Genomic DNA, 15,211 nt, shown 5'->3' on the forward strand with positions numbered 1-15,211 from the left:
CATCATGGTTGGGAAGGCCAATTCACGCTCAACGTACAAAATTGAAATCAACGTGTCCCGGAAGGGTATACTTTGGAAAGTCAATTGTGTGCTCTTCAGCAACCACAACATCTGCATAGTTTCCATCCACAGGGATAATTGACTCTGTGACCCAGATCCAAACATCAAGTCTTCCCAACACAAAAGGGAACCGTCCCTGGGTGGGCTCGAACCACCAACCTTTCAGTTAACAGCCGAATGCGCTAACCGATTGCGCCACAGAGACACGCTAGCTAAGTGAGTAATCGGAATTTAAAGGCTTCTGACCTGATATAGTCCAATTGGAACAAAGTCATGGTATTCATCCATCCATCCATCCATCCATCCATCCATCCATCCATCCATCCATCCATCCATCCATCCATCCATCCATCCATCCATCCATCCATCCATCCATCCATCCATCCATCCATCCATCCATCCATCATCTGTACCTTTTGTCTCCACAGGGGTCGCGGGCCTATCCCAGCAGTCATCGGGGAGTAGGTGGGGGGACACCCTGAACTGGTTGCCAGCCAATCCCGGGGCACACAGAGACGAACAACCATTGGTAAAGAAAGCCAACTGTTAAACTGATTAGCTTGAAAAGTGTCATGGAAGAGAGTTTAGAAGAAGAGCCAAACGTACTAACCAAGTTGGTTTCAGGCTCATGGAGGAGCATTTAAGCTGTATTATACAATTCATAAAGAGGGCCAAATGATGTTAACAGTCTCATCATGGTTGGGAAGGCCAATTCACGCTCAACGTACAAAATTGAAATCAACGTGTCCCGGAAGGGTATACTTTGGAAAGTCAATTGTGTGCTCTTCAGCAACCACAACATCTGCATAGTTTCCATCCACAGGGATAATTGACTCTGTGACCCAGATCCAAACATCAAGTCTTCCCAACACAAAAGGGAACCGTCCCTGGGTGGGCTCGAACCACCAACCTTTCAGTTAACAGCCGAATGCGCTAACCGATTGCGCCACAGAGACACACTAGCTAAGTGAGTAATTGGAATTTAAAGGCTTCTGACCTGATATAGTCCAATTGGAACATAGTCATGGTATTCATCCATCCATCCATCCATCCATCCATCCATCCATCCATCCATCCATCCATCCATCCATCCATCCATCCATCCATCCATCCATCCATCCATCCATCCATCCATCATCTGAAGAGCCAAACGTACTAACCAAGTTGGTTTCAGGCTCATGGAGGAGCATTTAAGCTGTATTATACAATTCATAAAGAGGGCCAAATGATGTTAACAGTCTCATCATCAACCACACCTATTTAAATAGTTTAAAAGTCAATGAGAGTTGAAGCTGTGAACTGGATTCAAACAGAAAGCAGGGTCTTACAGACATCCCTGGGTGAGGTTGAACCACCAGCCGTATGGTTAACAACTGAATGCACTAACAGTGTCAGGAATGACTTGAGCTTGGGCGACCCAATGCAGCTCAAACCCGGATTTATTGAGGGGAAAGGGAGTTGGAAGGGAGGTAGGTGGGGAACCGAAGACACAGACGGGATAGAGATTTACGGCCAGCAAACACACAGACCGACCGACAGAAGTCCACTTGGACAAGGATAAAATTCTGACCGTGATTCTGCAGACAAGACCAGGAGGAACCCAGACGACAGGAACACCGGGCACGGACATGCACAGACGACAACAGTAGACACCGACAGGGAGAAAGACAAACAGTGCCACAGAGACAGCTTAAAGCGCTTAAAGATGAGTAATCGGACACTGAGACTCAACCAGTCACCATTTAAAACCTCACTTCTGTATTTATTAATGAGTACATTTAGAAAGTTAACTACTAATAAAAATACAAACTTACAACTTGAAGAAAATGGGCACAAATTTGTCTTCCGAATTAAAGTACAGCATCGCATTAAATGACTGGCCATGCATGTTTTCTGGTCTTTGTGATATGAATTTGAAAGTGAAAGTGTCCTTTGCTTATCTATTCTCAGTGTGTTTTGTTAGTTAGTTAGTTAGTTAGTTAGTTAGTTAGTTAGTTAGTTTGTTTGTTTGTTTGTTTGTTTGTTTGTTTGTTTGTTTTTTTGTTTCAAGAATTCAAACAGAGGGGATGCAGATTGTAAAATTGTAGTTACTAAATGACAAGTGTTAACTAAAACAACTCATTGAATGGGATTTTTTTTCAAAGCATTATAGATGGATGGTTGGAATGTCCTTTTAACTTGAGTACGACTTATCAAGAATTTTGAAAACTGGATGATGAGTTCTTTGAAATAGATTTCAAAATAAAATAACATTAGTAGTAAATAAGAAAATAAAGCCTTTTTTTTTTTAATTTTTTCACATGGAACATCCAGTTAAAAAACAAGAACCTTAAAGTTAAATTAGAGTAAAACCACATTGCTTCTTTATTGTTCTTATTCATATTTGTCATATTAGCTCATACAGGTCAAAATTCCGAAGGGTTTCAAATTCGATGTGTGAAAATTAATGTAACATTTCACTCATCCTAAGATTTCAACTTAAACAGCATAAATGGGATATTATTCACATGAAGAGCAGTGTGGGCAGATGAGTCATGTTTTTATATTGATATTTAAATCATCAGTCTTTTTTGTGAATTAATTTGTTGTGGAGGATTTAAGAGGCATTTGAAGTGCTTATGGAATGTTTTTTTAATTCCACAAATGTGGCAGCCACTTGCGATTATGTAAAAAATAAATGATACTTTTTATGGCCCGACCCATTAATAAGTCAGCCAGTATTAGATCTATTAAAATTTGACCTTTTCTTGTATACATTAACATATTACAACAGTTATGAACATCAGTTATGGGCATCAAGCAAGTTTTTTTTTTTTCTCTCATATCCACAACAGTAGTCTCTTTGAAGATGCCAAATTCCTCCCAAATTTCTAAATCATGCACAGTAAAATAATTGAAGAAAAAAAATGCTCATATATTTGAACATAAGTGTGAACGGTTGTTTGTGTCCTCCGATTAACAGTCAACAAAGTTAGGCTTTGATGAATGAATACATAGCTGCACGTCATCATGGTTATAGGAGATGCATCAGGAGTCACTGCATGTACTATTCTTGCTCTATCACTCTGCCTCTGTCTGTCTCTCTCTACCTCACGGTCTCACACTCGCACACATGCACAGTTGGCGCTTTCAGCGATAATAACTCAACCGAGGTCTTGGCCCTCTTTATGAAAAGAATCTAGCTTCAGGATTCCAATCACATCGAGAATTTTTCAAAAGATTAAAGCCACAATGGTTTTAATTGTTACCTCAAGCTTCGGGTTAATGACACTGGTGTATTCCACTGGCAATGTGTGTGGATATTTGTTTATCATAAACTGGGTTGCAAGGTGTGATGTGTTTTGATCAGACAGCGTGTTCTACATTTTTCTGCTCCTTGAATTAATTATATTGCACGTAATAGATATACATTTTACATCCACGGAATAAAATGAGAAAGATAATGGTTAGTTTCACTGCTTTTGCAGCTAAAACAGATTGTGGAGTATTTCTGTGGGAACAGCTGCCTATTCATTCAGCATTTATTAAATCAGAGGTTACTGGCGTTGGAAGACAGAGCCTGGCTCATATTATCTGTTCGTGATAATCCCAAAAGTGTGTGATGGGCGTGAGGTCACTGCTGCCAAGTTTTTCCACATTAAAGTCATGTCAATACAGAACATGCTTGACGCGCCAGAATACGGAATAAATTAGGCCCTTTTCTAAAATTGTTGTAAGCAAATAATTGTGTACAATGTCCAGTAAGATTAAGAATTTAGAATAAGAAGAAATAGTGAAAATGGTATCTATAAATACTACATTCATAACTTCATGAATAAAACAAAAATGACAAGCACATTATTGCAAGGTCAGATATCTTGTCTTTTTGCGGGGTTCAGCCAGAGAACTTTATTCGCATCACACACTACATTGCCATATCAAATGCTGTACAACGAGAAATAATATTCTGTCACAGAGAATCTGATCGATTTAAGTTGGACTCGGCATGCTTCTCTCATTGTCATCCCATGAACAAGGACATGGTGTATAATGGTTGCTCCAATTTCATTTAATCTGTGCTGATTTTTGTTGGTTTTCCTTGTCCTTTTCCTTATTCACTTCCTCATCCATCACCTTTCGTACGAGCTCCTTTGAATCTCTGTGCCACTTGCGTACTCTGAAGCAGATTTTTATTCTTATCAATTTTGTCAGTTCTGATCAGAACTAACGTGTGACAAGGTAACCCGAGTGGATGCATACATCAAGGGTTTTGTTTTATGAGCACAGGCAAATCAATGTCTGATTATTCTGCTAACTTTGCATTCCACATGTTGATATTTTCCACTTTTCTTACAATCATGAGTAATGTGTTTATGTCTCACCTGGATAGTATTGGTCTCAATTTTCAAAATACATGACATTCTATTGTACTGTATGTCAACATGCAGTATAATTCTATGTTGAAACCTTTTTTGCTGCCATCCTTACTAAGTAATTTTAACTATATATATTTAAATGTGTGTGTTTGTGTGTGTGTTTGTGTGTGTGTGTGTGTGTGTGTGTTGTCATGTCATGGGGGGATAAGCGAGGGTAAATGAGGGCAAGACGTCAGAGTGGATCAAAAGGGGTTCAAGCAAAAGGTCATAAACCATTATTCTCTATATTTGTTGTGAGGATTTCTAGTCTTATGATGTCGTACTGGCAGATGAAAAATGGTTCCACTCAGTTGGTCATAACTACCACTGCATCCTCACACTCACAATCCAGTGTTTTTATTTTTGTGTACAGTAGGTCATTTTACACATAGCCAGTGGTTATCAGAATGGCAATTAATCATCAGCTTCCACCATTTTAGTCACAGTTTTAGTTTGGTAAATTCTTTATTTTGTAAAATGTCTGTTAGTTACCACATGTCAGCACAGGATACCAGGAAACATCCTATTCAGGACAACGCTTGTCTTGTTTCGCAAGAAAAGGAAGGTAAATTGCGGGGTTTAGAAGGGCTCTATGAGACTGCACTTTGAGGGGGAAAAATAGAGAAGGGAAAAAGAGACAGGGAATGAGACAAGGCAGACATTTGCATCTTGACTGGATTGAACAATGTTTGTTCACAATTTCAGAAGTGTGATTGTGGTCATCGTCAAAGAAGGGAAGAAATAATAGCAGCCCATCAGGCTATAAATAGAAAATGGAATGAGAGTGATGCGCTCAGGGAAGTAAAGGGTTCAAATAATGATTACTACACAGGACAGGATCAATAAACAACAATGTATCAGTTACAAATGGACCAAGTTGTGCATATGTCATATGTATTAATCACTTTAAGGCCATTTTAATGGACAGCAGACCTTGGGAGATTGTTGTTATTTTTTTTTCACAAATTACATAAAGACTGACATTGTCAAGTTACATCAAAAGACAGAACCTTCATTTAAATGGCTCGCTAAGGTGAGGGAATGTGATGGGATCATTTTGTTCGAGACTGAAGGTATTATAAAAAATAGTGTGTGTGTGTGTGTGTTTCTGTGTGTATGTCTGTTTGTGGTGTCTGTGTCTGTGTGTGCGTAAATGTCTGTTAGTATCTGTGTGTCTGTGTTCCTGATATATACTCACATGCAAATTCATAAAGAATGTAGATGGTAGCTAATAGTTTTGGGGTACTAAATACTGGTGTCTGTTCAACAGTGGGTGGCTAATTGTTTGTTATGTCCACACAATGAGCTATTTTCCTATTCCTAAATCTGTATGCTGTTACTTCTCTTACCACAAGATGGCAGTAAAGTATTTCCTCATAGAGGCAGTTGAGTAGGTCCAGATTCATTGTACATTTGGGCATCCAAAGAAAAGGTCTGTGTCACAGACGCATATTCTATAATGTGTGCTTGAAAAATAATGTATCACCCACAAACACATCTTGCTTGTGCTTCTGTTCTCTCATTCAGCTTCTGGTACAGTGTCACTCCAAATAGTCCCTCCTTTTTATGCCATTTACTGAACTTAAGCACTAAAGTTAAAGGATTATAATTAAAATTTGGCACATCTAAGAATGTGTCTGAGCACTGAATGTGTCTCATTTAACAGAGTTTATTTAAAGCTGTAAACAAGCCAAGAGTGTGCAAAATATGATTCTGGGGTAGACGGGCAAATGTTTAAAAACTGTCACCATAGCAACAACACAGTCGTGGAGAGAAATCACTTAGCACATGCTCAAACCCACGCCAAGCATGCCAAGGAATTTTATTTTAAATTATTATTGGAAGACACATGCAAATAATGTTTCCAATGTGTTACTTCTCTCATGGTTTGCTTTTAAAGTCATTAGCCCTAATCCAGTTTTGTAATCTTTTTTTTCATGCTCTTATGATAATGTCACCATGATGTCTTGGCCTCTGTACCAGATATAGAGAAGTGGGTGACATAAATGAAAATGGGTTAAATCCTGTAACTCTTCAAATGTTAAGCCTTGCTCTCAGCTAAATTGCATACACTTTGTCAAGATTTGTTAATTTGTTGTTAGGGGTTGGGGTGGGTGGGTGCATGGTATTTCAGTGGTGATGTTTTTTATTCTATAGTCTATTAAAATTATTACAATGAGAATGACCTCCCTTCAAAATCTGCTTTATGAATCTAGACCCGTGTGGAGCTTTCAAAGCCGTGGAAGAACTATTGGAGAGTTAATCTCATAAAACCAACAAATTAGTGAAAATTCTTTGACAGTCAAGGCAGTTGGCCATTAGCCCACAGTGCCTCCTTAGGCTCGACTTTTTTTTTTTTTTTTTTTTTTTAATCCTATGGGACGATTCCAGTTCTTTCTTGATGTAATACTCAATATACATAATAGCATCACAGACAGTATATAGACATCTGGTTATATTTATGTGTGTGCGTGTGTGTGTCTATGTGTGCGTTTGCACTGGGTTTGTTTTGCCTGCCTGTGCATGTTTCAGCCTACGAGAGAGCAAGACCCTAGGATAAACAGGAAGGAAAATTTCATTATCAAATGTCTCTCTCAGTCTGCTCACGGTTACACAAGCTAAACCAGGCTTTATGAACCCCCTTGTCACACTGCTCCTTTCCATTTTACTCAGATTACATGTGGAAGCCAGGGATGGCACACCGGCAGACACTACATTGTACGCAAGAGTAGGGTGAATAACAAATTTGATAAGGGGGAGAACTATGGACTGACTGTTGGCGGGTGGAGGTTGTTACGTGGTTTATATTCTGTTCTCTTCCATTGATGGCAGAGGTAGATTTGCCATTTCAGCCACTAGCTGATCAGTACACAGCAGTACATTGATATCCACACACGCGCACACTCACAGATGTAGCCCTTGGTACCTAGCTGTATCGATTAGAGTAGGAAGTTACACAGTTATTTCTGCTGGTTTGTCATCAACAGCTGTCCCCCTATAACTGTCAGAAATGAGAACCTGGGGGAGGTAGAGGATAAGAACATTATTAACAATATCATGAACCACACACCAGAAGGAACACTCAACATGCATTCATTTATATTGTATCACTTCTGTTTGTTCATGGTCATGGATGAGTAGAAAGTAGACAGGAAAATAAAGTAGTAAATGCAGCACTTTTCATAGAGTGGACTCACAAAACATTTCACATGATAAAAATTGCAGTGGTAAAAGTATGAAATACACATTCACAACATTTTAGTTTTTATAAAATCATCATCTTTCCGTCAGATCAAATAAAAATAACACCTAACAAAAATAAATATCTTTCACAGAAATGCCATCGAAACAGAAGTGGTTGTTACTGTGTTTGAAAAAATGACCACTGAAACGATAATGTTATTTGTAGAAGAAATATGTTAGACATATTAGGGAAATGGACTGCAAGGCTCTAATAGCTTTAATTTTTGTTAATCTTGATGTTTTTCGTGGGTGAACCTGAGTAGCTTACTGAGGTGGTAGTCTGAGAGGGCAACCTTTCAAGATACATTGATATTGAATGTCAGAAGGTTCATAAAATAATTTCCAAATAATTATCTTTGTATTGTATATGACTGCTCAGAGACAACAAAGACAAACAAAGATGACAATTATTTGTGAATTCAATTTTAACATGATTAAGTTTCCTCAAACTCCGAAAGGCAGCGTCTGTGTTATGGCCAAGCAAAGCTGGGCGAATAAAAGAGATCGCACTCTCCTGATGCCTTAACGAGAGAGCGCTGGCAGCTCTGATTTTTAGTCTAGCTGTTAGCTCACTTAGCTTTCAATCAGTGAAGACAACGTGTGAAGCCCAGTGATGGTTAGCCCTTATAGGATGGCACTGTGACATTTCATCAGATTATGCTTGTTTGTCTAATTCCTTCCACTACCAATTCACAATATTACGCTGAACTTATGTATATCCTCAAACAGAGGAAATTTCAAAACACTATTCTCCCTGTGGCGAATCGGTTAGAAGGTCCGCTTCACAGTTCAGAAGTGCAAGGTTCAATTTCTTCCTGTGTGAAGTTTGTATGCTTTCCCCGTGCCTGTGTGGGTCCTCTGGTGTCCTCCCACTTCCCAAAAAACTTGCATGGGACGCCGAGTGACCACTCCAAATTGCCCGTAGGTGTGAGTGTGAGCGTGAACTGTTGTCCATCTATGTGTATCCTGTAATTGGCTGGCAACCAGTTTAGGGTGTACCCCACCTACAGCCCAAAGACTGCGAGGATAGGCTTCAGCAGGCCCACGACCCTCAGGAGAATAGCGGTTTGGATGATGAATGAATATTATCCCTGCTCGATAAAACCTAGTATCCTCCTGACTCCCACCTACTCAACTGACACCCACAACTCTAAAACACATTTTTCCAATGACAGCATTCACACTATTGAAAAGCAGTTGTGTTTAGTTTCACTTCCTCCTCCACCAGAATGTTTTCCATGCCATTAACCTTTTCTCTACTTCCTGATCATCCAAGAATTTCTGATATCAGAATATTGGCCAAGTTTGTAAGGTATTTGTCTCCAGCAGTCTATATCATCATAACCATGTTTACGTGCCAGCTTTAGCCTCTTCCCCACAACCCTCATCAAATCATGTGTTTCATCTTTGTTGCCTCTTATAATTGCCACCATCCATTCATCCTAATCTCTCGTACTGTTACTTCTTTATTCAAAATTGCAGCCACCATTCTGGATAAAAAATAAAAATAAAAAACGGTTTGATGCCAGTAACTTGACTAATATTTACCTCATCTTGAGTTTGCCTTTGCTGTCAAAGATTCTTCTCAACTTCACTCCCACCTTACCCTTATCAGCCTACATATATGAGGACTTCCAGTTCCGCTTCTGTACATACCACAGCAAAGAACTTCTCATTTAAACTGATTTCGGTCTCATTTGCATCTTCATCCTACTTGAGCGCAGCATTCAATACCATCTGACACTCCATCCTCCTCAGTTAACTCTGCTATTGGTATCTCACATGCACCCCTTCACTGGTTTCACACCAGAGCGCTCCCACTTTATCTAGCTCAAATCTTTTAAATCTGATCCTTCCCTGTAACCTGACAAATTCCTCAAGGTTCTGTCCTTTAGCCTCTTCAATTCATCACTTAGCTCTTCATTTAGCTATTATTTTCCCCTTATCAAAACCAGATTTAAAACGGTTTTGCTGCTGGTTTTCAAGAATATGAAAAGAAGATATAGAATTTTATTTTGTAAGGGAAACCAAGTAGATACAGCTACTTAAATAAAATTTAACTAAAGTTAAATATGCCATGGAAAATATATCTGAGTTTAATAGAGAACGTCCTTTGAGATTTGTTGCTTAACAGCTTTATGCACTGTAATTCACCACCAGTAACTAATGATCATTCCAAGTCATTGGGGGAACTCAAGAACTCATTCCACGATTTATAGGTAGAATAGGATTACAAATGGCAAGGTACAAAAACTAAAGGAAGACCAGAAATGCTTACACAACGCTGTGTGACGGATTAGAGAATAAAAGCAGCATGGCACCTTTTAAATGATGGCCCTCATCAGTGGTGGTGAAGACGTTAACACTAACTCATCCAATAAGTGAACGTTGATCAATGATTGCTTTGGAGTGAGTTATCAATTGGTGTCCGTATACAGTGAGCATGCACCGTGCATCAGTACGTTATTGCGCGTGCACATTAAGTGTATTTTATCACAGTAGAGTGCGTGTGTGGCCTCACATTTTCAAGTTGTAAGAGTCAAATGCCAGTGTGAAGTGCCACTGACATAAATACACTGATGTGGGAGAAAAATTTATTGCCAGCCTCCCTGCTTCGCTTCCCTCTCCCTTCACTTTTGCTCATCTCAGACACCCTGATGGGTCAAGGTCAGCCAATTACCCTTCAGTGACCAATGCACACACACACACACACACGCACGCACGCGCACACACACACACACACACACACACACACACACACACACACACACACACACACACACACACACACACACACACACACACACACACACAGACTGGCCTATTTTAGCCCGTGTGTCTGAGTCTAGGGCAGTGGACAGCAGCCTGGCAAGCGAGAATCATGGCGAATATGTCAGCCATCAGCCTGGGCCTTTCAAACAATGCTTCACAATGTGCTTGACAGCCCTGAAAAACAGCCTGGTGCTTGGAAACTGCCAGCCCATCATCTCCACTCCCTCATCTGGGCTCTCTGTGACTCTCTCTCTCACTCTGTTTATGCACTTATCGCTCAGCATCACTCTCTCTATATCTCAAGTTCACTCCTAATTCACCCTACAGCTCACATTTTCTCACACACATGCTCACTACAAAATCTATATTTACATTATCTTCATCCTCAATGGTGACTAGCCTCTCCCCCTTTGTTAAAAAAAAAAAAAAAGAGTTTGACAACATTGACCAATTTCATTGTTTAACAGATTTTCACACCTGTACATGTGAAAGAGTACCAAATCACCAGAGGACACAGATGAGGAGCAAGTTACACACAATTTTAGTGCATAACATGGACTGGACAGAGACCTGTATTACATACGCGCACTCGCACACACACACCTGCTCGCACACACACGCACACACACACGCACACACACACGCTTGTGTACATTATGGTATTATGTGGACAGCTGGTGATATATCTTGGTAAGACACAAGCCCATAAAACTGCAGGGATGTGCAGTGCAGTCCCCTTCATTTCAGCAGAGTGTCTTTCCTGCACTTCCTTTCTCTCTTTTCCTCCCACTAGTCACATGTAATAACAGACAGCCCTGATTCACAGCATTCAATTTACGCAGGCTCATAAGAACAAGTGAGGGGCTCTTGGAGCTTTGAAAACCATTGGTTAAGGTGTATGTGAGTGTGCGTGTGTGCGTTTGTGTGTGTGTGTGTGTGTGTGTCGAGTGCGCTTGTGTATGTGTTTGTATGTGTGTGGTTTTGTGGAGTCGGGGGGGGTAGTGTCAAATGAAAAGGAGAGTTACTACCAATATGTTAATTCATTGTGATTATCATTACTCTGTAGAGGATTTTCAAATCACACCTCATATATTTTTGCTCCTGGAACCGTATCATACACATGCAGGCATGCACGGAGAGAAGTCAGTGTAAAGAAGTGCACAGTTCAGTGCCTCTTGCACTAAGGTTAGTGGGGTAATAATGGTAATGGTAATAGAGTAGCATCTCTAATTTTTGACCGCTACATGACTCAAATTTTAATCTTCCATTTCTCAAGTCCTTAGAACAGCGATCATCTACTGGCTGGCTGCCTCACCATCCAGTCTGTTCCGCGACTGGGTTCAACAAATTACGAGAACCAAAGAGAAAATACAATGTTTATATAAACAATTAACATCAAATAAGAATGTTATGCCATCATTTTATTTCTATTTACTTTTTATTTAAGTGTCCAGCCCCCAAGGTGACTTTCCACTATAGTTGAGGACCCCTGACCATATTTTTTATAAACATTAGCATTTTCATCGTTGTGGAAAACAATGGTTATATGTGAGCTAAATCAAGTACCTAGTAAGGATTTCTGTTCATATTCATTCATTCTTTTTTGTCATGCCAAGGTTGCAAGCTTGGTATTGTATGAGTTAGCCATATTGTGCTTGTGGATTCATGGTTTGATCTGTCAGCAAGGGGATTGAAAACAATACAGAGAACAGATCGACCCCAATCCCATTCCCCATATGAGTATGTATTATTCCAAAAAATCTGATCTATATCGACATGCTGTAACTTTCAACTCTAAAGCTTGATTTCCTCTTTCCCACTCTTTGTCCCACATGACACATACTATGTAACTGTAGTACAAATCTATGAATACAAATATGACTGAACAGCATCTTCTGTGCATCTAAGAATTTATTTTAGAACTTATTTTAACCTTCAATTGAAAAGACTTTCTAAACATTTTCTTTCCATGCTGTGAAAAATGACAAAAAAAGGAGGGGGGGTGACTAAAATTATAAATACATTTTTCAGTGTGATCAAGGTCAGACTTGCTTAGAAATCAGATTTGGTTAAAAAGGTGAAAGCATAAAAAGTGAATCATCTCCTGTTGATTCATCCAACTCGATTTGCCTGTAGTGAGCCCAAAGTGTATAAACAGGTACCAGCAGAATAAAACAGTCTTCTTTAGCAAACTTAGCAAAATCACATCTCTAGATGCTTTTTATGTGATATTGCTCCCCTGCCTATGGGCATTATGATGATGTGTGTGGTGGGAGGTGTTAAAAAAAATATTGCATTGCTTTTAGAACACAACCCACTTGAATTCATAAACAGGCACTTAAATGACTACCTCCTTAAACATTTGAATTATGTGAGGTATGAAGCTGACATTTTAAGGTAACATTTGGATCAGAAGACAAACATTCTATGTGTTTTCATTAGAACTTGTGGTTCCTACCGGTATGCCAGATAAGTATAGATAAATGTTAACAAAGCCTGCATTTATTACTCAGTTTTCAGTTATTCTAGAATAATGATTTCCACCCAATGCGTGTATTTAAGTGTGGAACAAGAGACCATCAGCTGTGCCATGACAAATTACGTATACATTTTCACTTAACTGGTCATAACATGGTGACAGGCAAAAGTATAGTATTACGACCAGGTCCATTCAGCAGGTCATGTGCTTATGCATCCTGACTGTTTGCAGTTTTAGTGTGCAAAAATGATGAATGCAACGGTGAGTCAAGCTGACATTCATGCATGCTCATAACTCATGATCTGCATTGTGCGTGGATCCGCCCCATTGTCCCTCAGGCTGACGGAGATGTGGCACATCAGAGTGCAATGAGGAGATATTTAGCATTCACACTCTTGCCTGAGTGTGAGTTTCAAATGGTCAGTGACACCCAGTGTTGGTGATTCATATTCACAAGTACATTTGTACAGCACAGGTAAAAGGTCTCTGACACGTACTTGATCATTGAGATTCATTATGTGCATGGTGCTGAAGCCACAGACATGTCAATGGATGTACACTGGAGGAAGTGAGTCACCAGGAGAGACAGAGCGGAGATTAGGCTGTCTTCACTGTCATCGCTTATTTGAAGAGAGGTACCCATGGGACCTAAGACCTCTAAGTAGCAAATAGACAAGGCACAGATGAAAGTCCACACCAAGGTTATTACAGTAAAAAAAAAAAAAAAAGAGAAAATCACTACAATGTTTTTGTTAATGGAGTATAATAAAAATCCTTATTCTATTTTAAATAAAACTATTCGGAACAATGTATTTGCTCATTCAACTAACTATAACTACAATTGTAGCAAAAATCTCTCATTTTCGGTTTTGTCAATTAACGTCAAACACAAGTTTTTGGGGTTCATTTTAAATATAAAATTGTTGGTATTGCTGCACGTCCAAAGAGAGGGAAGTTAGTCAAAAAGTTGTTTGAGAATAAATGCTCCAGTAAAATGTACTGACTTCATTTCACTATTCATAGTGACTTTTTTTGTTTTCAATAAACACTCCATATTAACGAATACAATATTTTTATTTAAACAATGTATCCGAAGAACATCATCTGAAAAATATATTAACGAAAAAGCTACGTCAATAAAAGACAAACAAAACAAAAACAAAACACAAAAAAAGAGTTTAAATGCAGGTGGACGGGCAGGGCACGATGGGTGCTGGTTGCCGGAATTGTCTTTCTCTTTCCTAAAAAGAAAAAATCAGGGAAAAGATAATTCATCATCAGTTTCTTATCAAGGTGTGATGAAAGGCAATTTAAACATGAAGGCATGATTTGTTTAAAAAAAAAAAAGATATTTATGTTTTAAAAGAGCACTGTTTCACAATACATTTTCTTTCTTGTTATAAACTTCTGTAAAAGTGGGTAGCGATTTAAAGAGAATGGAAAAAACAGGTCCCCGAGTGACAACAGATGAGAACCAATGGTCTATGCAATGCAAACATACCATGATACAAATTATTTTCAGCTGTCTTCTGAGTCTATTGAGCTGCTCATCCCAACAGACTGTCCTTGCATCATTTCCTGCATTAATGTGTATAGTCAGAGGACATTTTACACACATCACAGCGATCTTGATATCAGATAATAGTTCTGTCGTCCTCGTGTGCTGTCGGAGGCAGAGCATGCTCCGCTTCCATTAATTTCTGAACGCAGTTGTTTACTTTCCTTGTATTGCCTGCACTGGGCTGCGTTTTTGGGGCACTCTGAATAACTGAACAACATATTTGTATAGCTTTCCAAATGGTCTGAGTGAAGCAGCCTAAATGCACCAACTATGAGGGAACGTGTCATGCATCCATATGACCAGTTCTCTGGACAGCTCATCTCTCCTGCCTCTCCTGTCCCGTCGGCAGCATTTACAATTATTGCCCGCATTAATCGACCAATATAAACTCTGCACACCCAGCCCTCTGTGTCAGTTTGTTTTGTTGCCCTTCCTGCTCTCTTGCCACGTTGCTAGCCGGCATGTTGCCCGTCTTTTGCCCCATGTTGCTGTCCTGTATGCCACCCGTCTGTTGCCCGACCTGTTATTCGGTTCTCCTGCCCGTGTTGGTTCCTGTTATCCAGCGTTTCACTTCCCCTTTCCCTCAATTCAATAAAGATCCATGCTGCATATGGAGGCTCTGTCTCCGTCCATGACAATGTGGATTTTGGGGGTGACGAGCGCTAAAGTTCATAGTCTCAATTTTTGCAAAACAAATGTGGG

At 39.5% G+C, this 15,211-nt stretch overlaps 2 non-coding genes across 2 annotated transcripts; both read right to left on the bottom strand.

Moving 5' to 3' along the window:
- Nucleotides 1-191: 191 nt before the first annotated feature.
- Nucleotides 192-265, bottom strand: trnan-guu (transfer RNA asparagine (anticodon GUU)). The gene has a single exon. It is a non-coding gene; the product is annotated as a tRNA-Asn (tRNA).
- A 677-nt stretch (nt 266-942) lies between these two features.
- trnan-guu (transfer RNA asparagine (anticodon GUU)) lies at nt 943-1,016 on the bottom strand. The gene has a single exon. It is a non-coding gene; the product is annotated as a tRNA-Asn (tRNA).
- Between the last annotated feature and the right edge of the window lie 14,195 nt (nt 1,017-15,211).

Source organism: Syngnathus floridae, chromosome 4 (genome assembly GCF_059516105.1).
Source record: "Syngnathus floridae isolate MCC-2025c chromosome 4, RoL_Sflo_1.0, whole genome shotgun sequence".
Classification (NCBI taxonomy): domain Eukaryota; kingdom Metazoa; phylum Chordata; class Actinopteri; order Syngnathiformes; family Syngnathidae; genus Syngnathus; species Syngnathus floridae.